Here is a 2500-nt window from a genome sequence, read left to right as displayed (position 1 = left end):
TACCTTAACCTAACCTATGTCGTACCTTAACCTAACCTATGTCGTACCTTAACCTAACCTATGTCGTACCTTAACCTAACCTATGTCGTACCTTAACCTAACCTATGTCGTACCTTAACCTAACCTATGTCGTACCTTAACCTAACCTATGTCGTACCTTAACCTAACCTATGTCGTACCTTAACCTAACCTATGTCGTACCTTAACCTAACCTATGTCGTACCTTAACCTAACCTATGTCGTACCTTAACCTAACCTATGTCGTACCTTAACCTAACCTATGTCGTACCTTAACCTAACCTATGTCGTACCTTAACCTAACCTATGTCGTACCTTAACCTAACCTATGTCGTACCTTAACCTAACCTATGTCGTACCTTAACCTAACCTATGTCGTACCTTAACCTAACCTATGTCGTACCTTAACCTAACCTGTATTGCGCCTTAACCTAACCTGTATTGCGCCTTAACCTAACCTGTATTGCGCCTTAACGTAACCTGTATTGCGCCTTAACGTAACCTGTATTGCGCCTTAACGTAACCTGTATTGCGCCTTAACGTAACCTGTATTGCGCCTTAACGTAACCTGTATTGCGCCTTAACGTAACCTGTATTGCGCCTTAACGTAACCTGTATTGCGCCTTAACGTAACCTGTATTGCGCCTTAACGTAACCTGTATTGCGCCTTAACGTAACCTGTATTGCGCCTTAACGTAACCTGTATTGCGCCTTAACGTAACCTGTATTGCGCCTTAACGTAACCTGTATTGCGCCTTAACGTAACCTGTATTGCGCCTTAACGTAACCTGTATTGCGCCTTAACGTAACCTGTATTGCGCCTTAACGTAACCTGTATTGCGCCTTAACGTAACCTGTATTGCGCCTTAACGTAACCTGCATTGCGCCTTAACGTAACCTGCATTGCGCCTTAACGTAACCTGTATTGCGCCTTAACGTAACCTGTATTGCGCCTTAACGTAACCTGTATTGCGCCTTAACGTAACCTGTATTGCGCCTTAACGTAACCTGTATTGCGCCTTAACGTAACCTGTATTGCGCCTTAACGTAACCGATATTGCGCCTTAACGTAACCTATATTGCGCCGTAACGTAACCTATATTGCGCCGTAACGTAACCCACATTGCCCCTTAACGTAACCCACATTGCCCCTTAACGTAACCCACATTGCCCCTTAACTTAACCCAACACACGTTGGGCCTTAACCCAACACACGTTGGGCCTTAACCCAACACACGTTGGGCCTTAACCCAACACACGTTGGGCCTTAACCCAACACACGTTGGGCCTTAACCCAACACACGTTGGGCCTTAACCCAACACACGTTGGGCCTTAACCCAACACACGTTGGGCCTTAACCCAACACACGTTGGGCCTTAACCCAACACACGTTGGGCCTTAACCCAACACACGTTGGGCCTTAACCTGCTCTGTAATTGTCATACGACGCGTTAAATTAGTGTAGTGTTGCCTAACTGCAACCCCCGCAATATAGTTTGCTACTCGCACTGCCCGGTCCCCAGTGTATCGCTTCATGTTAAACACCTTGCAGCTATACACTGTAATGTGGATGGCAGCAGGACGTACATGCTCAATGCCCTTTGCAGTTGTTCATTGGCATTTGCAGTTGTTCATTGGCATTCGCATGTGCGAAGCACTTAGCCTACGCTGTGGTACGGCCTGTGTCAACTGTCCGCTGATGTTGTACGTCCAAATCACACACTGTACTGCACATTGGTCCTCATGTACTGAATGATACATCGTGGTACATGTGACCGTACAACGACTGCGCCAACAACGGCGAACCATGCGGTCCAAATGTTGTGCACTCAGCTACGTGTCGTCTCCCTATAAGAGCTGGATTGCAGTGTGGTATGCCCTGGATGGCGATCAGCATGAGCCGTCTGTTGATGTAGTGGCGCGTGTTGTCAGACGTAGTCGTCTCTTCTCACACACCGTGATAGCATGGTGCACTGCGTTCCACATCTGCGACATGCGACAGAGGCCGGTTGACAGTCGTTCGCGCAATGGACATCGCATACGTACGGGGGCCACCTTCCACGTGTTCGCGAAGCGTGCACATGTTGTTGCGTGTATGTGGGCAGACATAGTGTGTCGTGACACCTGACACAGGCATGCAACAATCGTTGAATTTGCAAATGGCGATGGACGCCTACGTTTGCTGGTGACGTTATGCAAATGAACAACTGGTAAACCGTTGTGGTGCGGTTGTTCTCGCTAGAGGTGAATCAGTGATGGCGACGATCGGTTGAGCTACCAACCGGTTGTTCCAGCGATACCCACCATGCCCACGAACGTGAATGGCATCTGGGTGTGAAGCGATACGCGGCGGTGGCTGGGTGGGACCGTCCCCGGCCGGTGAGGGGGGGCCTCCCGGCGTGCTGGCCGCGCGGTGCGTGGGCGCACGCGCTACAGCCGGCTGGTGGGGGCGGCCAGTGGCAGGCGCGCCGGCCGACGGAG

The sequence above is a fragment of the Schistocerca americana genome, unplaced genomic scaffold, assembly GCF_021461395.2.
Source record: "Schistocerca americana isolate TAMUIC-IGC-003095 unplaced genomic scaffold, iqSchAmer2.1 HiC_scaffold_297, whole genome shotgun sequence".
Classification (NCBI taxonomy): domain Eukaryota; kingdom Metazoa; phylum Arthropoda; class Insecta; order Orthoptera; family Acrididae; genus Schistocerca; species Schistocerca americana.
Note: the sequence above shows the minus strand (reverse complement) of the source record.